General features: G+C 32.1%; 1 pseudogene; it reads right to left on the reverse strand.

Annotated features, from left to right (window-relative positions):
- Nucleotides 1-24,708, reverse strand: part of LOC126032581 (ubiquitin-conjugating enzyme E2 C-like) — a 68,276-nt pseudogene that overhangs the window by 17,499 nt on the left and 26,069 nt on the right.

A 24,708-nucleotide genomic window follows, 5' to 3' on the forward strand; every position in this document is an offset into this window, starting at 1 on the left:
ATTTGGGTTTTGGTCATAAACAGAACACCCCCTTTAACTAGTGCAATATCCCACCACTATACTTTTTTATAATTTTTATTGTGATCAAAAATGATCACAAAGATTTGTTAATCTTTCACAGTAGTATTTAAGGTACATAGTGACAATGAATCAGGGCCATTCCCACCACCAGGGTTGTCCGTCCTCTACCCCTTTTCCCAGTATGTGTCCCATATCACCCTCATTTGCCCCCTCCACCGGGGTGCTAGAGTAACTGTTCCCCTCTGTGTATAGCTTGTTGTAGTTAGGGTAATTGATACTGTTGTTGAATTTGGGTTTGGTGGTTAAGTCTGATCATTTTTTATTTCCACTCAATGTTCATGCATACTGCTGTTTGGTCCTGGTACCATTCATTTTTATATTTCCCCTTCAATTCATGAGGCAGAACAAGATGATTCAAGTTGTGTGGTTCTGCTGAAAGGAGACAATGATAATAATAATAATAATAATAATAATAATAATAATAATAATAAGAATAATAGAAGAAGAAGAAGAATAATAAGAATAAAAGAAGAAAGAAGAAGAAGAAGAAGAAGAAGAAGAAGAAGAAGAAGAAGAAGAAGAAGAAAAGAAGAAGAAGAAGAAGAAGAAGAAGAGAAGGAGAAGGAGAGGAAGAAGGAAATAACAAAAAACTTACAAAAGTACAATTGAAATTTAATTTGTTCATAATTAATAAAACTAGGGGCCGTAGTGGTGGCTCTAAATGTAAGGCATCTGACTTGCAAGTGCTAGCCTAGGAAAGACAATGGTTCGATCCTCTGGCGACCCATATGGCCCTCCCCATTCAAGCCAGGATCGATTTCTGAGCACATAGCCAGGAGTAACCCCTGAGTGTCAAAGGGTGTGGCCCTATAAACAAAAAAAAAAAAACAAAAACAAAATTAATAACACTAAAAAATAAAAACATAGTCTTTTTCAAGTAATCCTTATGGCTAGGTAACAGTAGTGAGAAGTGAAAAAAAATCTGTTATTTGTACAATCACAAATTTGTAAAATACAAATCTTGTGTAATACTATCCTAGAGATTTGGACATGTACATTTGTCTTATTATGATATAATACTATTTGATAGTCTTTCTTCCTTCTTTTCCCTCTCCTTCATTTTTTCATTCTTTTCATTTTCTTTATTCTTCCTTCTTCTCTCCTTCCGTTTTCTTTCTCTTTTTCTTTCTTTACCTCTCTCTTCCTTCCTCTCTCCTTCCTTTCTCCCTACTTCCTGTTCCTCTTTCCTTCACTCCTCTTTCCTTCTCCCTCCTCTTTCCTTTCTTTCTCCTTTCTTTCTCCTTCCTTCCTTTCTTTCTCCTTCCTTCCTTCCTTCTTTCTTTCTCACTCTCTGTTCTTTCTTTCTTTCTTTCTTTCTTTCTTTCTCACTCTCTGTTCTTTCTTTCTTTCTTTCTTTCTTTCTTTTCTTCTTTTCTTTCTTCTTTCTTTCTTTCTTTCTTTCTTTCTTTCTTTCTTTCTTTCTTTCTTTCTTTCTTTTTCTTTCTTTCTTTCTTTCTTTCTTTCTTTCTTTCTTCTTTCTTCTTTCTTTCTTTCTTTCTTTCTTCGTTCTTTTCTTTCTCTTTCATCAATTAAAGCACTATTCAATGCACCCTAACAATATTAAAATGTTCATGACCTTGCATCACTGTTTCTATATTTCTTCTTCTGTGATATAAATTTTCCGTCCTCTTCGTCTTATAGTTTGTTCAAACTTTTCGTAAACCAAGGTCTAGTACTCGGTACTGACAATTTACTTTTTTTGTCTCCCTACATGTATTTCAATAGATGAATGAGATCATGCAGTAATTGTTCTGCTTCCTCAAGTATTTTTTAGTTAACAATATGCTCTTTGGTTCCATCTTATTCTCAAAGAACTTCATGATTTCAACTTTTCTTACAATTTCAAAGTATTTAATTTTGCATGCATGTCATGACTTAATTACCTATTCATCTATTGAGTTGTTTCTACATCCTGGCTATTATACTAAGTGCTATAATAAAAATAGGAATGCATTTAAATGCATATAAATCTATTATATATAGCTTTTAAATTAATGTTTTTATTGACTTTTAATTTTCTTATTCAGTTACTGACAAATTACAGTCATTAATGATTGGATTTGAGGCATACACTATTTTAACACTAATCTCCTAAACAGTGTCCACTTCCCTCCTACAATGTACTACCCCGACATTTGCCTCCCACCATTCTTTTCTATAAGTTGTTTCTGTTTTATATAAATTTCTATACCGTGATTCACAGTTTCATTGCTGATAAGGTTTCATACACAATATTTTACCATTGCTCAAGAACACCTCCTCCTCATGATGATTAAATGCTTTCACCCACCATAGGTGCTCTCGCCTCCAGCCCAGTCTTATCCTTAAGGCATCTCAAGGAGCTTATTTCTTACTAAATGCCAGATCTCATGTTCTTTATTCCATTGTCTTTTGCAATTCATTATTTCAACATTATGTTTCTTTATATAACACTAAATACTTTTTGCACCAATCTCTCTCCCTCTTATTAGCCACTCAGCCTGATACTCTCAGGGTCTTTCCATGTATTAGTAAATTGTACTATTTTATGGTCAGGTATTCCACTGTGCTATGTACCATGGTTTCTTCTTGGATAATTGGGTTGTTTCTAGATTATTATTCTAGGTTATTATAGAGAATATTGCAAGGAACCTATGGGTGTACATATTTTTTCCTATTTTATTTATAGGCCTTTGTATATATTAACAAATGGCATTGCTTGTTAATGTATTGAAGCTCAATTCTATATTGATTTTTAGGAATGTCCAGATTGTTTTCCAGAAGGTTGAACTATTCAACATTCCCACTTGCAACGAAAGTCCTTTTCTCCCAGCATCCAGGCCAGCATTGGCTGTTTTTGTTCTTTGATGTGTGTTAATCGCTGTAATGTAAGAAATCTCATTGTTGCTTTGATTTGTATCTCCCTAGTGATTAATAAAGCAGAATTTTATTTTATGACTTTTGTGCGTTTGTATTTCTGTGAGAAAGAATCTATTCTTCTTAACATCTTATAAGATGATAGGTGCATAAACAGTTTCTCCAAATCTGTGGGCTTTTTTTTTGTATAATTGTCATCATTTTCTTTGCAATGCAAAAACCTTTTAATTTTAATGTAATTTATTTTATCCTTGAAGATAACTTTAGCTTCAGGGTCATGAAGACTTCTGCCTATTTTCCCCAAAATAAATTATGAAAACATGTCTGTTATCTAGGTTTTTAATCTACTTTTATTATACTTTATTTTGCATGTAGCAGAATAATTTTCCTGAAAACGACTTGTTGAAGAGGGCTTTCTTGATCTACTTTATATCTATGATACTTTATGAAAGATTATATGATCCTATAACTGAGTTTCTGTCTCAGGATATTCATTGATCGAAGGGCCTGTCTTCTTTCCAGTTCATGCTGTTTTAATCACTACCATATTGCAGTACAGTTTGAGGTTGAGGAAAGTGAAATGCCCATCTTATTTTTTCCCCAAGGTTTGCTTTAGCTTTTAAGGGGTGAGAGTTTATTGTCCCATATGAACTTCAGACCATTAATCTATAGCTTTGAAAAGTGTTAAGGGTATTATCATAGGGACTGCATGAATTTGTGAAAGGCTTTGCAAAGTATTGCTAATTTAATTATATTAATTCTCAAAACTCATGAGCAGAAAATGTATTTTCTTTCTTCGTGTCTTCATTTATTTCTTAAAAGTATTTTCAAGTTTTCTTTGTATAGCTCTTTCACCTCTTTAGTTAAGCTGATTCCAATGTACATGACTTTCAGAGTGCAATATTGACCTTTTTTGTTTATTATTTCTCTCTGCTTTTTATTTATTGTACATAGGAAGCTACAGATGTTTGCATGTTACTTTTGTAGCCTATCATTTTTCTATACAAATTTGTGATTTCTAGGTACATTTATTTAGTCTTTAGAAATGATATAGATCATATCATTTGCAAATTGTGAGAGTTCAACATATTTTCCTATCTGTAGATCCATGATATCTTTGTCTTGCCTATTTCCTATAACAAGTATTTTCAGTAGTATATTGAATAAAAGTGGAGAGGGTGGGCAACATTGTTTTGTGCCTGATCTTAGAGAGCAGACTTTTCAATTTTCCCCCATTGAGTCTATTGTGGCTTGTTATAAATGGCTATATTGAGAAAAGTTCCTTCTTATAATAAAAAATTCTAATTTTGCTAAGAGTTATCATAATTGGGGTCTAGATTTAATTAAATGCTTTCTCTGAATCAATATGATCCTATATTTTTCTTTTTCCTTTTTTTTTTTTGGCTTTTAGGGCCACACCCATTTGATGCTCAGGGGTTACTCCTGGCTAAGTGCTCAGAAGGACGCCAGGGGATCAAACCGCGGTCCTTCCTTGGCTAGCGCTTGCAAGGCAGACACCTTATCTCTAGCGCCACCTCAACGACCCCTATATTTTTCATTTTTAAGTGATATGGTACGTTGCTCTTTTACATATGCTATTCCATCCTTATATTGTTATTATGAACCTAACTAGGTGAAGCTGTATGATCATTCTGATAAATTGTTATATTCTATTTTGTAGTATTTTGTGGAGAATCTTTGCATCTGTGTTCATCATGGATATCTCTCTCTCTCTTTCTCTCTCTCTCTTTTTTGTCTCTCTTTGGTATGCTATCTCTGCTTTTGGTATCATGGTGATGTTTGCTGCTTAGAATCTGTGTGAGATTGTCTCTGTTTCTTTGATTTTTCTGGAGAGCTTGAAAAATATTGGCAGTACTTGTTTAAAGGTTTGGAAGAACTGATTAGTGATTTCATCTGTGCCTGGGCTATTATTTTTTTGTTTTATTTTTTATGAGTTCTTTTTTCTTCCTTCCTTTCTTTCTTACACTTTTTCTCTTTTCTTTTCTTGGAGAGAGATTTTTGTTTAAATTTTTTATATTTTCAAAAGGGAAAATACTATACAGTTCAGGTGTTCTATATCTTCTTAGTTTAGAATTAGGATATTATAGAAGTCCAAGAAATTTTTCATTTCTTCTAGAATCTCATTTTGGTGGCATAAAATTTCTCAAAATAATATATAATCATCTTTTGAATTTCTGTGGTATCTGTTATTATTTTCTCTCTTTCACTTCTGATCATTTATCAGGAATCGTCCTCTCTTTGTAAGTCTTGCTAAAAGTTATCAAACTTTGTTATTATTTTAAAGAACTAGATCTTGGTTACTTTGATCTTTTGGATTGATTTCTTGCATTCCAGTTCTTCTAATTCTACTTTATGTTTTATTTTCTTCTTCCTGACCTCTTTGATCTACTTTTGTTGGTCAATCACTATCTTTTTATTATGTGTCATTATTATATATGTGGACCATATATTTCTTTATTATGAATGCTGACAATACTGATTTTACTGTGTGTTACAAATTTTGGTAGGTCATGTGCTCATTCTCGTTTGCTTCCAAGAATATTTTGAATCCATCTTTGTGTAACTTTTGAGCACACAGCCAGAAGTAACCCTGAATGCTCAGTGGTGTGACCCAACCCCAAAAAGATATAAATATATTTAAAGTGGGGTTAAAATTGAATTAAAAACATACTGGCATATCAGATATTGAAAATGGGATATTAAAATAGGATATTGAAAAACAAGCATCAGTAAAGAGCAAATACGAAATATTACAATATGTATATATAAATATAGTGATGAAGGAATGAAATGTTATATTATTTCCAGCAAGACCTTATTTCAATTATATCTATATAGTATAAAATTATATACTTTTATAAAGATTATCTAATTGATAAGTAGTTTTGCAATAATTATCCTTTGAAGATTTTTATGTGTTCGTTATAAACATTTACAATATATAACAGGAGTTAAGTTTATGTATCCTAAGCTTTTTGCCTGTAAAGGCAAAACAAATGTATTGTCTTTTTATCTAACCACACAGCTGTTCTGTTTCTATGAACTATGAATCAGAGTATTGTTTTCCAGTATAATCATTCCACCTCTTGGCATTCCCTACTCCACAGGAACTTAAAAGTGAAGACCTGTGTTGTAAATTGTGCTATGTAATTGCTGTTTTAGAAATTATGTCAATAGTTTTGACTTCTTTAAATTCAAACTGACAGATAAAATTGTCTCAAGGGCTTTTGAGTCTTCAGTAGGTACTGAGATGAATGTTTTACTTACTACATTCATTTTTTCTCTTTAATTGTTTTGTATTCAACAAAATTTTATTTAGCTTTATAATAACATAGCCTGAAAAACTTTTTAAGTTTTGTTTTTTGGGGCCTTAGTGATAGCACATAAGGTGGGACATTTGCCTTGCATGTGGTCAATCTGGGTTTGATTCCTGGCAGTACATAGGATTCTCCAAGACTGCAGAGAGTAATATCTGAGCACAGTCAGGAATAATATCTGAGCAGCAACAGGAGTGTCCCAAAAACCAAAAATAGTTTTGTTTTGGAGAACGAACTATGAAAACAGTATATTTTCATTTTATGGTCTTCATATATAATTAATGACTATGTATAATTGTGATTTTTTGTTCCCAAATACATTTAATTAATATGATTATCACAAGAGTTGAACAGACTTAATTTAAAATAAACAAAAACAAAACAAAAATGATATGACAAGTAGAGACGTGGAGTCCTGTACAGAGACACAGAGACAGAGGGAGAGATAAAAGGAATAGCTGGACATATGCTTTGAATAGGTTTCCTGCAGGTACTTCTTAAAGACTGAAGGGTTTTTCTAGAACTCTGCAGGATGCATGTTCAAAGGGTTGTGATGTTGGGTTCTCCTAGACAGCTGGATGGACTGCAAGATGGTCCTGATGTCGTAGAGAATGGACCACTTGTCTTTCAGGATGTCGAGGCAAATGTTTCCATGGGTGTCCACACTGGCGTGGTAACAGGGACCAGTCAGGGGTCCTCAAACTTTTTAAACAGGGGGCCAGTTCACTGTCCTTCAGACAGTTGGAGGGTCAGATTATAGTAAAAACAAAAATTATGAACAAATTTCTATGCACACTGTATATATCTTATTTAGAAGTGAAGAAACAAAATGGGAATAAGTACAATATGTGGCCTGCGGGCCGTAGTTTGAAGACCCCTATTTGGGGGCATTGTAAGGATAGCTGCTGGATATCTCCAGGGAAAGCTTATATCTCAGGTCTTCATAGACCGAGCCAGCAGTTCCATGGATGTTCCTTACCGACTTGCAAAGATTGTCTTACTCAGGAAAGGCAGAAATCCCCTTTCCACCAGACATCATGAGGGTCCTCAGTTCTTGCGGTAGCCTCTATTCCATGGGGACCCGGGAAGAGCCAGGTCCTTCAACAGGCAGAGGCGACGCTGATTTTAGAGAACACGAAGAACGGGATTGTAACTGTCTATAATGGTGATTTTAAAAGTATGTTGATATTCCAATAAAAGGAATGTGGACCAAAGCTAATGCCTGAACTTATATTATGATTATAAGAATAAAATAATAAATATCTTAACTATTTTAACAAACAATATCTAGCTAAATTTTAAATCCCTTTAAAATAAGTGCTTCTGGTTCATTATTACATTTTCATTACACGCTCGTTATTTTTTGTTGCTCGAGATTACCTTCGAATTTTACATTATAGAGGAGAATCTCGTACACAGTTCCATTTCCATATTCAGTCTTAAAGTAAAGAAGCGAAGTAGCACACCTTTGATTAAGGTCTATAAGTGAGATTTTCCTATTTGTCTGAAATACAAATCTTATTTTCACAAGTTAGGTTATTTTATTTTAATCACATCTTCATGTATAAGAAGCTATTGTACAGATGGAGGAGAGAACACTAGGAAATAAACTTATTTAGTATTTTGGTTAGAAATTAAATATAGATACATTCCAATGTTTTCAAATCAAGCCAGAGTCCTTTGTTTCAGTGTTCAGCTTGAATATATGGAGAGTAAAGGCTTAGGATTAATTTTCTTTTTCTTTTGATTTAAACATGTTCTTTAAAATGCAGACTATTTACCCATGTAGTAATGGATGCGAGGGATTTACTTAGAAGTGAATTCAAAGACAAATATAAATTTTCCTCTTTCATACTTATTTGAGACAAAGGATTGTATTACAAGTATAAGGAACACTGACATATTTTTATTGATAGAAATGCATATTAAACCTTAAGAGTATATAATAAAACTTTATTGCCTGCATTAGTTTTTAAGAACAGTTCCATGTATTAGTGTTCCAGACAATTTTGATTGTAAAGTTTCCCTCATCCATGGCTAAATCCTAAACAGAGATGACCTCCCCCCAAGAACAAATTTTGTTTTTATCCGCTTGTTTTAGTCCTAATTGATAAATTATGATAAAATAAGTCAGGCTAATAAATCATGTTATATTTTATAAAACTATATTTGATCCAACATGTTCACATTTTAATGATGATACCCATCCTCTTAAATATTTAAGGTATACTCTGATTATCATAATTAAATTTTTGAAAGTTTGCATCATCTACTCAGGAAGTATATCTCCCTTTTTTCCTTTTGTTTCTTTTTTTCTTCTTCATGATCCTCTTTCTAGTTTTATTCATTCCTTTACTTTTTGATCCCAAAAGATTTGCCTACTTTTGACATTTATAATGGCTTTCACCTGACATAGTATTTTCAAAATTTATCCATACTATGGTGTGCATTAAAGTTTCATTCCATTTGCTAATAGTACCTCATTGAAAATATTATTTTATATGAGGACTTTATTTATTCATCACTGTCTATACTCAAGTTTTTGGCTGTTAGGCACAATGACATTTTGATCTAAACAGTTACACAAGATTATATATAGATAATATATTTTCATTTAGTTTGAATATAGTTTGGGAAGCTAAATTTTTGAGCTGACACTGACTTTATATTTAACTCTTCAAAAATTGGTGAATTATTTCCAAACCAAATGCAACTTTTTATCATCTTAACAGCAATCTATTGTATCCATTTGACTGGGAGTTATATATTCTGTTTAAAAATTCCAATATGGCAAAGACAAATAATGAAATTAAATTAGGTAGCTTATTCTTTGTCCAAACAAAAACATAGTATATATGCCCAGTGGTTTTTTTTTTAATGCTAATCGCATGTTCTTTCATTAATACTATCATGTGAGAAGTTTGTGTCATTTTATAGGTTTATTAATCTATTATTTTATTCTTAATGCTAGACTTAAAAAATTTAAAGTTTATTATAATGTATAGAAATAATAAATAATATATTATGTAATGTTTAAATTATATTTATATTAAATATAATTATTTATTGTATTATATTATATATACAATAAATACATATATATTTCCTTCGGATTCCATACCCTATGATGCTGAGCATTTACTCTAGCATGTTCTTATGAATGTTCCTGATGGGCTCAAATGGAGCGTCTAGAAATGGAACCTGGTCTGTAAAGTACAAGGAAAGCATCTGTTGATTGTACTATCTCTCTGGCCCCAACATTTAAACATTTTATGTATTATATAGTAGATACAAAACAAGATTGTTTTGGGTAAAAAGAAGTTAGGTGTGGGAAATAGAGAAGACATTTTTGTCACTCAAGGAACACAGCTCAATTTAATGTCTTTCTACATATTTCCAACTCATAAAAGATCTTCACTGTATTAGCATATTAGCATAAATAACAGTTTTATTTATCTCCTATATATAATGAATACAAAATATTTGACTTTAATATTTCCTTTATTGGGGGGAGGTTGAGATACATCTGACAATGCTCTTAACCTATTTCTGTCTCTATACTCAAGGATAACTTCCTTGCTGGGTTTTGGGGAGCACAGAAGGACAGAAGTTATCAGAAATTATACCAAGGACATTAATCTACAAGGCATGTATCTTATGTACTGTATACTTGGTTCATCCTCTATACCTTTTACTAAGTTCTCCCATAAAAAGACCAGATAACAAGAATGTTTGGAAAAAGACTAGAGAATAATTATTAGACTCTTTTGGGAAAAATACTCCAATTTTTATTTTCAGAAATCACTTAAGAAAATAGATCAATATTGTTTATCCTAGAAGTATTTTGATTCTATTTATCCTAGAAGTATTTTTTCTTCTTCCCCTGATGATAATGTGGTTTTGATTGACCAGTGGTTAAAAAACACTAGAATCACTCAGGGAAATTTTGTAAATACCTTTACTTTAAAACTAACCAGAGAGATAACTATCTTAATTTTGCTCTGTGAGTTTTAGAAGTAGACATTAAGAAATATTTCAAGGTAATTCTAACTTGAGTATAGGCTGAGAAAGACGTATTTAAACCTATACATTAAGTAAGATATTTGTTGTGAATGTACTTATGAAGGTATTCCAAATGCACTTACACATTTTTTAAATAATGTTATTAAAAATGGCAATAATACTATATAATCTAGAAATAAGAGTTTAATATTTTGTAAAACTATATGTAATACAAATTTTGTGCTTCATCATTAATCTTGCACATTTAGATTTCAACTGTTTGAATCTAAACTTTGTTGCACATGATTTTTAACTGGCTTCATATAACATTGTTGTATTTTTTCATTTAAATAACTTAGTACTTTTTAATTTCTAATATTAGATAAAGAAAATTACTAATAAAACATTTTTAAGATACCATAAATAAGTATGTTTTAATGAAATAATTTTATTGGACATAATTGGCCCAATTTTAATATTATTAAATTATTATATTTATAAATTATATAAAATTATTAATATCATTAAATTATTTTCTATAATTTATGTTCATGTAAATGTGCCTAATTCTAATGTGAGGCATTTGTAATTTTAGCTTGATATACTGAGCAAACATAAAAATATAAGGACTAACTTAGGAATACCACATATAATACTTGCTTTGAATACTTGCTTTACCATATCAACCTATTTATATTATTACTATCTATCTTCGTAGTCATTTTAATCATTCTAAAATTTCTTCTTTAACTTCATCTAACTAACTTTCCAAGAAAATCGAACTTCTTTGTATAGGCTTTGGTTTAGGATCTTTCAGAATTCTATTATGAGTGTTGCTAAATGAAAATTTAACCTTGAAATGAGTATTTTGATGTGTGTAAGTAGACAACCATATGTCTGAAGTATTTCTTCACAATTCTTCTATTTGGCCTCGTTCAGAGAGCAGGTTTTGCATTTATTTTTTGGTAGGTGTACTCTTTCTCATTATAACACTTGTGGTACAAAAACAGGAGAAAATAAACATCTTGCTAAAGTGATACTGTTTAATTTGATAAAGTATCATTTGAACAGAGGACTCACTTATATTTCAAATATATTTTAAATACTCTAAAGTTTAAACTAAAATAAATTACTAAATACTCATAGAGACAGAATTCTAGTCTAATAAATTTTCTAAAGTGACTAAAATGGCAGTAAAACTAATCCCAATGCACACACATAAGATTAAGATTTGACCAATATAAAGCTATTTATTAAGCACAATGTTTCCTTGGGTTAACTAAGATTTTTACTATTTGTGTCATAAACTTGAAAAATATTTCTTCAATGAATAAGAAAAGTGAGTATAACCTAGAGAACATCAAATATTAACTTTATAAAAGTAAAAAATTGAGCTATATTAGTTCTAAGACAGTGGTAAATCTCAATGAACTTTATTTTTATTATTAATTATGAAAAGCCAAATCCATTATTGCATTATACAAATATCATTGAAATTATATAACAGAAACTCATTAATCTGTCTTTAAATATGCCTGTATTACTATGGCCTTTAAGACTTTCATTTATCTTCTCAAAATCACAACATATTTAAAATTTTCCTTCGTAATTTAGAATGTATTGAATCTATAAGTTAACATAATAATGAATACTTTAATTTTGAGTAAGTGTAATCTTGAATAATCTAAAAAATTATTTGCCTTGATTTCAGACACAGGGCACACTTTCAACTTCATTTTCAGCCATTCTTTTCTTCCAAAGCATAGTGCTTATCAAAGATCTCACTTCAGTTAAAACTGTCTACAGAGCTCATAGAAATTCTGCTTGGACAGCTCAAATCCAAGCCCCTGAACATATTCTTAGGCAATTTTTGTCCTATCACTCATTCTACTTCTCATAAAATTTGAGAGCTATGTTAGGAGGGTTTTACAAATAGTCAAAAGTTAAAGCAGGAAGTGGGTAAAATAGATAGATAAAATAGTTGTATATTGAAATATAATAGATGTTGAAATTATAATTAACTGTGCTATTGAAAATGCAGATTCCACATTTAAAGAGAACTAAAAACCATTCCTGTCATCATCATTTTGGACAACAATAAGTCAATAATACTGATGCAATGTTTTTCTGGGTAATATCCTCTTATTTTATTATGACGGCTGGATAGATAATTAAACAATAACTAAAACGATAAATCATAAAAGTTATGTGCATATACTTATATCTTTCTATGATCCAAGAATAACCTAATTAGTTATAGCTGAATAAACAATCACAGGTTCCGTAAGTATTTTTTTTAACTTAAGTCAAACTCTAATGAAAAATTCTATTGTAACTGTACGCCTATTTGATTTAATATCATTCTAATTTACTAGTGAGACATAGAGGATTAAAGTTTTTTTCATAGAAAATAGGTAACTTAGGGGCTGAAGAGATAGCATGGAGGCAAGGTGTTTGCTTTGCCTTATGGTTCCCGAGACTGTCTGGAGAGATTTCTGAGCGCAGAACCAAGAATAACCACTAAGAGCTGCCGGGTGTGACCCAAACACCAAAAAAAAATAAAGAAAGAAAATAAAGAAAAATAAAGGTAACTTATATTGATGAAAGTAAAATTATAATTAAAAATAATAACAAATGGTAAAACACAATACTGACATCATGTAGGGCATAGATTATAGAATATTAGACTTTATAACTGACTTAGGCTGTTTACTAATCTAAAAGAAAATAGATTTGTTGTCATTATAAATTAGTTAATTGTGCTTTAGGTCCACATCTGGAAAAAGTCAGAAATCTCCACTCTTTCTGTGCACAGTGATCATGCCTGCAATGCTAAGGACCATATGTGGTGCCAGGTTGAACATGATTTGACCTTGGGCAAGGCAACACCTTAACTCTTTTACTGTTTTTCTGACCCTGTTATCATTGTTTTATAGTCAAAAGGGTTAACAGTTAACAATACTGGACCAAAAGTACAACAGATAGGGTAATTACCTCACACACAGCCATTGTAGGCGCAGACCCTGGTGTGACAAGCTCCCCAAGAGAAATCACTAAGTACAGAGTCAGGCAATTTGTGGCCCCAAAACAAAGCAAAAAATAAAGAAGTAAAAGTGAATTAATATACACTTTACTTTAGTTAGGCTAGAGAAATAGTACAGAAAGTAAGGCACAAGGTTTTGCACATTACAATTACAGGTTTCATTTTGGGAACCTCATTACCCTCTGAGCCAAACAGAAATGACATGTGAGCAGAGCTAGCTGTGAACATTGCTAGATGTGGTATCACCAAACAAACAAAAATTACATTGTCTTCTCTTGAAAAACTAATTTATTTTTATTTATGCTCAGCAACAGTTTTTAGATTACAAAACTTTAATACACTTTTCAAAGTATACACATATTTCATCAGGTTCCCAACAAAGTTAATTTTACTATTCACCTTTTGGCACCTGTTATAATTTGCATTTGTAAGTGCTGCCATATAGAAATTTTATAGACATGTAAGATTAAACAGTTTTGTAAGATGGAACTCTGATGGTTCAATTAAGTGATACTTTTTTATAAATTATATATAGTTAATTTACCTTATCATATCAAAATATTCTATCTTTACATATAAATAATGTATATTTACAAAGAGCTCCAATATTGGGACAATAAAAATAGGACAAGGTATAAGGCGGTTTGCCCTGTACAGTGAATCCTAGTTTTATCTTCAGTATCATATAATTCTCCAAGAAGCTACCCTAAGCACAGAGTTAGATATTGTTCATGGAAAACAGTGGGTGTAATTATATCTTACTGCTAATAGCAAATAACTTCATCATCTATTTTTTCTCTATGTATTCTGAAATGCATACACTTTCATTATGAATCCTATGTAAATACATACAGTTAATGTCAAACAATATTGGGGGATTTTCAATGTTCACATATATTCACCCTTCTAAAATTAACTATTGATTATAAAATATTACCACAGTTAATTTTGTGTTGTTTGGGGACTTAGGGGAGTTTATTCCACCTTGAGAAAAGATGTAATTAAAATTTGGTTGCTGACTGTATTACTAAACAAATCATTTGCTCTGGTAAGCAGAATTATATAACTAGATCAGAAACATACCTGCAGGGAAATTGAAATTCAAAGTCCATAGTCTTTATTTCAGTTTAGATTTATTAATAATCATTGATATTTTCATCACAGTTCATATTTATCAAATTTTCTTCAGCCCATTAAAATTTCACTCCTTCCAAAATGTTGAATACATTAGAAAATTATAATTGTGACCATTAACAATAATAATGATTCTTAGATAACTTAAAGATGTCCCAAGATGCATGAAATCAATTCAAACACCTTACTATGGCCAATACTCCTTTTCAACTATAATAATGATCCATAATTTATGACAAGTTTAAGTTTTAAAATATCCTCTAATTTGTGTGTCATAGACTCCTGTCCCAAGATGATTCCATTAACAGAGAATTAGAAATCAGCTATGTATTGCATTCTATACAATTGAGGAAACAAAACTTCTTCCACAAAATGTTTCTGGAAAAAATGTAAATTCACATCCAAAAGAGCATAAATAAAGGAGTCAAGCCACATTTCAGAATGAAAATACATAAAGAAATAGCCTCTATTTAACACCATATGAAAAATAGATTCAAATGAGAGGGCTGGAGAGATAGCATGGAGGTAGCGTTTTTGCCTTGCATGCAGAATGAAGGTGGTTGGAATCCCGGCATCCCATGTGGTCCCTGAGCCTGCCAAGAGTGATTTCTGAGCGTAGGTAGAGCCAGGAGTAATCCCTGAACGCTGCTGGGTGTGACCTAAAAAAGAAAAGAAAACAAAAAAAATAGATTCAAATGGATTAAAAGTTTAAGTCATAAGAACTGAAACCATAAAACATAAGAAAACAGATAAGATAGATATCACTCTATAAAATGTCTATAGAGATATGTTTAATGTCAACAAAAATAAAAGCAAAAATAATCAGTTCTACATTTCAAATCAAAGAATCATTTGCATAGCAAAATTAACATGACAACAATAAGACAACTTTTAAATTGGGAAATAATTGTTTACATAATCTGACAAGGTGTTGCTATCTAAAATATACAAACTACTCGCATAATTTAACAAAAGTAGCAAAATTTTAAAAAGGGGTAAAAGTAATGGTAAATGCTTTTTATATGATTTCTGATCAACTGCAATTCTTTTTGAGAGTGAATTTTATTCATCTTTACCTATATTAAATAGGATTTGAGGGGCATTAACTTTGTGATTGCTTTACATATCTTGCATATTATTATATTAATATTATATTGTCTGAAAATGTTTTCTCTCCTTAAATGGGATATTTTTATTCTAACAATTTTCCGTTTTTATTCAAGCTTTTTCAATATGTGGGTACATTTATTTATTTTTGTTTTGTCATAATTACAAATAAAATAAAAAGATGAGATATATCACACCAGTGAGACTAATATATATCAGAAATACAGTTAACAGCCAGCGTTTTTAGGGATACGGTAAAAAGAGAACTCTGTTCCCTTTGATCACAGTATCTATTTTATCCCATATGGATATTACTCAAAAATGTAAGAATAGTATCTACATTTGAGATAGTGACCCTAAATCTTGATATATCTACCAAAACATAAAATCATAATATAAATGTGCAAATACATATACATACCTATGCTCATTATAGCTATTACGGATATATAAAAAAACTTCACATGTCTAATCAGAATAGAGTATATTATATAGAATATATAAATATAGAACATATAAATATAAATAAATAGAATATAGAAATGTTAGTAGAGGGGCAGGAGCAATAACACAGTAGCAGTAGGGCATTTGCCATGAACATGAATGACCCAGGATAGACCTCTGCTCAATCCCCGATCTCATATGGTTCCCCAAAACCAAGAGAAATTTCTGAGCACAGAGCCAGAAGTAACCCCTGAACGTCACTGGGTGAGACCTAAAAATCAAAAAAAAAAAAAAAAAAAGAAATGTTAGTAGATAGATACTGAATACTATGCAGCAGAAAAGATGGAAAGATTTAAGAAATGAAATCATGGGGCTGGCAAGGTGGCGCTAGAGGTAAGGTGTGTCTGCCTTGCAAGCGCTAGCCAAGGAAGGACCACGGTTTGATCCCTGGTGTCCCATATAGTCCCCCAAGCCTGGGGCAATTTCTGAGCACTTAGCCAGGAGTAACCCCTGAGCATCAAACGGGTGTGGCCCGAAAAAAAAAAACAAAAAAAAAAAAAGAAAAAAGAAAAAGAAAAAAAAAATAAAGAAGTCATGAGACTTGTTGAAACTTGGAAGGAACTAAAGGTTTCATGTTCAGTAAAATAAGTCAGAGAGAAAATGGATTAATTTGTGGTACTAGGAGATAAAACAAGGAAACAGTATCAAATAATGATACACCCTAGGTTTTAGGTTACAAAAGCAACATTTCCAAGGAGTGGGGATAGGAAGGATTGAAGGGATAATAAAAGAGTTGAAATATAATGAACACAAGAATAATGGTGGAAATTATTGAGCATTTGGTAGGTTGTTGTTACTGACCTAGGATGGGCGATCCTAGGGGGATCCCCAGCATCCCATATGGTCCCCTTCGATTGTCAAGAGTGTTTTCTAAGGTCAGAGCTAGAAGTAACCCCTGAGTGCAGCAGGATGTGGCCCAAGAACAACAACAACAACAAAGTATCAAAACAACAAACATTGGGGCAGAAGAAATAGCACAGCGGCAGGGCCTTTGCCTTGCATGCAGCCCATCCAGGTCGTATGGCGGTTCGAATCCCGGCATCCCATATGGTTCCCCCTGCCTGCCAGGAGCTATTTCTGAGCGCAGAGCCAGGAGTAACCCCAGAGCGAGCTCACCTGGTGTGACCCAAAACCCAAAAACCAAACAAAAACAACAACAACAAACATTATCGTAGATGGTGTGATGAGACTTTTTATATAAAGAAACTTGGACATCAATAGTACAGCAGGTAAGGTGTTTGCCTTGCATGAAGATGACCTGGTTTTGATCCCTAGCATTTCATATGGCCCCCTGATTCTTGCCAGGTGTGATTCCTGAGTGTGAGACGAGTAATGCCTGAGGACTGCTGAGTGTGGCCTCCAAATATCAACGAACTCTCTTACTCACATATTTTATGGAACTAAAAATGAAAAACCAATATAGCCTAATGATTTAAACCATTATTTCAAAAGGTTGTTTGCAGCCTATGTTTATAGCAGCACTATTAACAATTGCAAAAAATGGAATATGCATGACATTTATTAATAATAACTAAGTTGTGATATGTCTGTATACATACTTACTAGAATAATACTGAGTAGTTTAAAAAAAATTGAAATAGTGACTTCTAAGCATAAATAGAACTTGAGGTGATTTATATGCAAAATAAAATGTCAGGAAGTAAAAAATAATTTCTAAATTATTTTACTTATTTTCAAAATGCAAATAAGCAAAGTAAAATCATAAAGCATTGGTTTAATGCAATGTGATATAGAAAACCTCTCAATCTATCAATTATTCATAAAAATTTTGATTTCATGGGTGTGACTTTGCAGTTTAACTGAAATCCATTGGGAAAATTTTCGATAAATTTGAGAGAGAAAAATAAGGTTTTACTAAAATGGTGGATCCAAAATAAAAATCCAAGTAATCTTCTATTTTTAACAATGATCTTTCCCACATACTGTGATTTTATTCTACTGTATTTTATTAATATAATTATATAATTTATTTATGTTGAACTCTTCCTCCGTCTCTGAGTTAGACACCACTTCATAGCAGATTTTAAAACTGAATTGCTTAATTATATGCAAATAAGTTGTTAGTTTCACATCTCTATTCATAAGTGAGATAGGCCTGTGGTTTTGTTCTCTCTGTATTTAAATTAGATTTTAGTATCATCAAGGTTATGTTTACTGTGTAGAATAAATTTGATAGCTATACATATTTTTATACTATTACAGAAAAATTATAAAATGCTTAGTAAAGAAAACAAATGTGAAAGTTATATGTAAATTGTGCCTAAGACAAAAATAAATAGCTATAATTAAAATATAACTTATATAGTATTATATGTAACCAGTCTGAGATTGCCATACATACTAAATATTTTATCATATTGTCATTTTTTCCTAATTTAAATTATTGTCTTAATTAGCTCTATTGTTCAAATAATTTATAACCTTATACTTCTACGTCACATTCCATGTGCGGATTCTTTTTATGCTTTTTTGGGGGGCAGGGAGTACACCCTGTGACCCTCAGGTGTTACTCCTGGCTATGTGCTCAGAAATGTCTCCTGGGTTGGGGTACCATACCATATGGGACTCTGGGATCAAACTTAGGTCCGTCCTGGATCAGCCACTTGCCAGGCAAATGCTCTACAACTGTGCTATTGCTCTGGCCCACTCATGTGCTAATTCTTAAAATTTTATTCTTGATAAGTTTCACTTGTTCTTTTATGTGTTAATAAATGGAAAGTTTTAATGATTAAGAGTTGAGTGTCACCATAGTTAGTGTTTATGCTTATTTTTAACTTTAGTTTTTCTACATTATGATCAATTTTCTCAAATATTAATAAATTGAACATTTATAGAATCATTTTTACACAAGAGACAGTAAGAAGTTACTATTTTTTCCATTATGTTCACTCTCTAAAAGTGCATATTTTGTTTTTCAAGTGCTCAATCGAGTCTGAATACCTCTTAGTATAAATAATAATACCATGATAAAATTCACCAATTACTGTGAATATTAGCATAATTAAAATTAAAAATATTGTTAGGCAATGGTCATCTTTACTACATCAGAGTATTCATTTAAACATTTATCAAAACAAACTTAAGTCATATTCTCAGTTATATCTACTCCAACAGAATCGAACAAAGCTGGATCAATCAGATTACTTTTCTTAAAAAAATCAGAGGAGATAGTCTCATTAATTCATTTGCTTTTAGCATGCATTGTATTATCACTGTGCTGGAGAGATAATATACTTACAACATCAGTTTCTGGTTTTCTGTGTCCACCTAATATTTACATCATACTCATAAAAAACCTTTTATTATATATTTTGTTGTTGCGTTTGGTCCATAGCCAAAAGTGCTGAAGGGTTACTCATTACTCTATACTCAGAAATCACCCCTGACTGGCAAAAATAACAATATAGAATGTCCAGGATCCTAACTCCATGCTTGCAAGACAAGCATCCTCTTATTGTACTATTTCTAGTGTCCTCTTCTGTCATATATTAAACATATATTCTCACCAATTTTGTTAACTTAAATATAATACTTGAAATACTGTTTCCAAAATGAAATGTTTTATGCTTTCAATGGCCACACCTACAGATTAAATCATAAGAGAATTGGTAAGAGCACTGGTAAATATACAAGTACATAAGAGATTCAGTATTGATGATGTTTTGGCTTATCAAACAATTATTTTATAATGGCTAAAAACACAAATATATGCTACTTGTGCATAGTAACAAATACACAGCTTTAATAATACTAAAAATTATAGAGCAATAGATGTATGATAGACATGCCTGCATACAATTACAACTAAGTTTGTATTATTGAAATGGCCTTAAAAGTTTAAAATATTAATTCAATACTTACAATATAATGAAATAAAACATACAACAATGTGTCACATGATATATAAATAAATAAAAGATGTATATAAAGCTGAATACCTAACAGACTAGATATGTTGTAAACTATATTATTAAGGTTATGTGGGGACACAGATATTTGCATAATAACAACCTATCCAATGATGAATTTGCAGAATGTATCTCTGTCATTAAAACATTAGTGACTATAGAAAAAGTAAAGTAAAATCAAAATGGCAAGCTGAAGAATTTTGATTAAACTAATATTGTAAAGATTGTGGTGTAGGGAGTTGTGGTAGGGCATTCATCTTGCATGGGGCCAAAATGGAATGATTTGGGTTTGATCCCTGGTAGCCTATATGCTCTCCTGAACCTGTTGGGAGCGATTTCTGAGTACAGAACCAGGAGTAATTTCTTAGCACCGCTGGGTGTGGTTCAACACTCCTCCAAAAAAACATCAAAACAAGATCATAGTGTAAAATGCTTGGCTTACAGCACTAGTATAAACCTGTGGCTCAAACAAAATTATTTTAAATAATTCTTTACATCTATGTTTTTTGCAACTTTTGGTACAATTACCATATAGGGGAGCAACCCAAATGCTCATCAACAGATGAATAAATAAGTGCGATAGGTATAAATAGCGGAATACTATGTAGACACATAAAAGAAAAATAGCATAGCTCATGACAATCTGGACAGTATGGGAAGGTATTAGGCTGAGCAAAATGAACAGAAAATGAAGGGCAAATATAGAATGAACTCATTTTTAAACTGTATAGAGAGGGAGTAGTCAAAAGTATATACAACGGGGCAGAGAGATAGCATGGATGTAGGGTGTTTGCCTTGCGTGCAGAAGGATGGTAGTTCGAATCCCGGCATCCCATACGGTCTCTCAGTCTGCCAGGAGTGATTTCTGAGTGTAGAGCCAGGAGTAACCCCTGATCGCTGCCGGGTGTGACCCAACAAACAAACAAAAAAGTATGAACAACAATTAATAGTAAGTCTGGAGCAAATGATTCGTAAGACTGAAAGTGCCAGGTTGTGGGGAGAGGTTATAGGGATATTGCTAGATTGACTTGAACGTCTGTCTGGAGCACATGGTAGTTTGACTCAGGAAGTAAAAGTATACACAAAGACCACAACTATCTATGAACAAATAATAAGGGCAGGAAAAAAAAATAAGGCCAGAGGTTAAAGAGGGACAAAGGAAGAAGATCATGGGCTATCAGTGGCACTGGTGTGCAGCATTAGTGGACATTAGTACTATAAACTTCACCTTTACAGTTGTCTATTGCCTAAGGCCTAAGCTATAATAATGTTAAATAAAAATGAATTTACTAATGACGTTTGGTGGGATTCTTAGATCATTAGTGGTGGGCGCTGACATAGATGGTGGATATAAAATTAGGACATTGAATTCCCAAAACAGTTTTTAAAACTTTGGAAAATATGATGCGAAATTAAATTTGTCTATTAATCTTTCATCCATTTGCCATCTAATTTACCCTCATAACCACACAGTTTTACTGGCTTAATTTCCTATTTAATTGCTTTAGGAGACACAAATTTATATTATTTTTATTTTTAAAAGTATCTTTACATCTTTGGCAATCCAATTTTGATACATCTTCCTTCTTTATAAAGAACATATTTTCTCTATTATAAGAATATAATAAATGGATCAATCATTGAAGATGTTCTGTGTAGATTTATTATATTTACTGCATGTGTTTGGGCTTTCTATTTAATGCTTCTAAATCTACTTGAATTATCTAAGACATAACTATCTGTGGTCTGTGTCTTTTGTCTGTTTTTCTTCTAGTCTCTATAGCTTTTGCAGCTGAGCTATTTCAAAAATGTATTCTGCCACTGTGATCCAGACTGCAGATATTTTTATATTGATTTTTGTGTTTGGTAGAAAACGATGTACATTTTTTAAACTTTTCAATATTTATAACCACACATTTTAAGCTCCATTTAATTGGAAATTTCTTGTTTTTCTACAGTGATCTCAAATATCTTTTCTCATATGTCAAAAGTCTATATAGGTATGGGTGACTTTTAGGCTCTCGTTTCCATTTAATTGTTCAATTTATCTTTTCTTGTGACAAAACTCACAGTATTAAATCTCATAACTTTATAACAATTCCTTTGCTAGCTGGTTATATATTTTCTCTGTGGCTATATTTTAAACCCTTTTCTTCAGCAATATTTTATGAATTTTCAGGAGAACATGTTTCTCCAACTCTTTAATCTGGACTGACTGACTACTTTTGGCCCAAGTAATGGGATGGAAGCAACCTTGTGCTGTTTTTGTGTATAGAACCCCAATTTTCTTCTGTACTCTCTGTCTCTTTCTTTCTCTCTGGCTCTCTTTGTCTCTGTCTCTGTCTCTCTGCCTCTGCCTCTGCTCTCTGTCTCTGTTTCTCACTCTGTATGTTTCTCTCTCTCTCTCTCTCTCTCTCTCTCTCTCTCTCTCAGCACTGACATAAACATTCCTATGTTCCAATATTGGATGAGAAACTAGAGGGATCAGTCAAAACCAACAGTTCTGTCCTTAGTGAACATTTGACCACCAATATATCCTTCAGCAGATTCTAGTTCCAGTTGTAAACTGAATTCAGATCAACTATGATTATGATCATAATAGATTGTTTTCTAGTTAGCCTAGAAACTCACCGTAAACTCATTTTGTTGTTGTTTTCTGTGCCGTTGTTTATGTTTTGTTTGTTTTGCTTCTGAGTCACATTCACTACTGGCTCTATGCTCAGGAATAACTCTTGGTGGTGGTAGGGAACCATATGAGGTGCTCAGATAAAGCAAATGGCCTACTCGCTCTAATATTTCTCTGGCTCCTAACTTGTATGTGTTAAGCCATGAAGATGTAAATTAGATTTAATTCTTAGTAGATTATTGATTAAAGCTACTATATAATATGACATTATTCATCAATAATTTATATTGTCTTAAAAACATTTTACTTTTTAAAATGTACTATAATTTTATAAAATAATTTGTTCATGTTTTTTCTAGAACTTTTTTTAATTTTTTAGGGCCGGAGAGATAGCATGGAGGTAAGGCGTTTGCCTCTCATGCAAAAGGTCATCGGTTCAAATCCCGGCGTCCCATATGGTCCCCCGTGCTCCCCAGGAGCGACTTCTGAGCATGGAGCCAGGAGTAACTCCTGAGCACTGGCGGGTGAGACCCAAAAACAAAAACAAAAAAAAAAACTTTTTTTTAATTTTTAAATAATTAATAAAACTTTACTCTTACATTATAAACAATTTCCTTGGTTTCTAATGAAGAACATTAATCATATCAGAAACATTTTTATTTATAATAAAATAAAATATATAAGTTTATAATAAAATAAATATAACCTATTTATATTTTAATCCTTTTATTTACTTTCTAGGATTTTTTTTGGCTTCATAATGTTCTATATAACTCTCCTGACTTTCTGCCAGCGTCATAGTCATTTTTCTCAAGTTTATTTTCTTCATTGTGACATTTTAAATGATGTATACCATATAAAATTTATTTGTCAAGGTACTTAATAAAATTCTATTTAAAATTTGGCTGGAGGGGCTGGGAGATAGCATAGCGGTAGTGTTTGCCTTACATGCAACTGACACAGGACCAGAATGGATGGTTGTTTGAATCCAGGCACCTCATATGGTCCCCAAAGTCAGCCAGAAGCGATTTCTGAGTGCATAGCCAGAAGTTAAATCCTGAGTGCTGCCGAGTGTGACCCAAAAACCAAAACAAACAAAAAATACTAAAACAAAATAAAAATAAAAATTGACTGGAATTAGGTTAAAATGTGAGATGTTGGTGTTATTCCAAATTTTAGCACATACTAATAATATATGTGTTTTATATCTGTCTTAATTTGTATTTAAATATTTAAATATATATTAATATATATTTATATATTATATATATTAATAATCCTCTTTTTTACTTTTTTGTTTTTTGGGCCACACTCGGTGACACTGAACGGCCATTCCTGGCTATGCACTCAGAAATCTCTCCTGGCTTGGGGAACCAATGGGGATGCCCCGGATCGAACAGGGGTTTGTCCTGGGTCAGCCGCCTGCAAGGCAATCACCTACTACCGCTCCAGACCTATTTATAATCCTCTTAGTAAGAATAATTTGACTCTGTTTTGTTCATGTTTCCTTTCCTCATTGTTTTTGACCTACATTTTAGAGACCCACATTTCTAAGAATGCATTGACAATTGACTTTCATATAGATGTAATCAATGATAAGTAAATATAGCAAGTTATTATGCCCCAGCATCCAAACAGAACCAGGAGTAAACTCTGAGCACAGTTGCTTGTGACCTTCAAACAAAAACAAACAAACCAACCAACAAAAAAGCAAGACAAGGACTCTGTCTCTTGCCTCTATAGCTCAGCTCAATAACCTCCAAATTCTCTTTGACTCTGACTTGGGAGTCTAGTGTTTCCATTTTCTCTTATTGTCCTCCAACCCCTTTAGAAACCGTAAGTTTTATATTTTATTGTTGTTTTCATGCAATATTATGGATTTTCAGGGACATAGCTTTATATTCTCTGTATAGCTGTCACTATTTTCAAGAGCAAAACCTCTGTATTCCAGGGCCCCTTCTTTTCCTCTGAGAGTCACCAGTATTCACAATCTAGGTGTTAATTTAAGTTTTGCCGGTTAATTTTCTTAGTGATTCATATGCTGCATTTTGTAAATACAAGATTAATTCACCTAAACTCTTGTTTAAT

This window comes from Suncus etruscus, chromosome 16, assembly GCF_024139225.1.
Source record: "Suncus etruscus isolate mSunEtr1 chromosome 16, mSunEtr1.pri.cur, whole genome shotgun sequence".
NCBI lineage: Eukaryota > Metazoa > Chordata > Mammalia > Eulipotyphla > Soricidae > Suncus > Suncus etruscus.